Raw genomic sequence first — 649 nt, 5'->3', positions numbered from 1 at the left:
TTAATTATAGTTATATATTTACAATAATTAAATTTTTATATAATATATATAATGAGGGTATAAATATTATCACTTATTGAAATTCAATAAGATAATAAGGTTTTATTTGTTTTTTTCATTTTTAGCTCTTAGTTATCACTTATGTCTGATTCGTTCAAACGTTTTACAATTCAGACTGCTTTTTTTTTTTCAGAGCATCTTATCACTTAATGGGGTCTGAATAAATAAGAAGTAAATTAATATCTTAATTCCTCTTATTTTCCCTTTTTTTATTCTCTTTGAGATCAATGTGAAACAAGAATTTCTATTGGCTATCTATCTTCTATCAAAAGTATCGATCTTTCCGTAAACAAACTCACTGGTGGCATTCTCGATAGCGTCGGAAGTCTAAAAGGTATCCAAAAGGTTCATACTGTGTTTCATCTGTTAAGCAATTGTTAAAATGAATTTTAGCAATAGAAATTTATAAAAATCAAGAGAATTTTACAAAATGTTTGCATCTGATTTTACAAACAAAAAAAAACCATTGATTAAGATTTCAGACTTTCAGACGTTTGTCAGTTTATAAAAGCAAACAGTCTTATTGATTCAGATTTCAGAATTCAGCACCAACTCTTATTAATAAGAAGTAAAATAACACTTCAGAGTT

This window comes from Cynara cardunculus, assembly GCF_001531365.2.
Source record: "Cynara cardunculus var. scolymus isolate 2C chromosome LG 4, CcrdV1, whole genome shotgun sequence".
In the NCBI taxonomy this organism is placed as follows: Eukaryota; Viridiplantae; Streptophyta; class Magnoliopsida; order Asterales; family Asteraceae; genus Cynara; species Cynara cardunculus.
The sequence above is the reverse complement of the archived record's forward strand: the minus strand, read 5'-3'. Positions refer to the sequence as shown.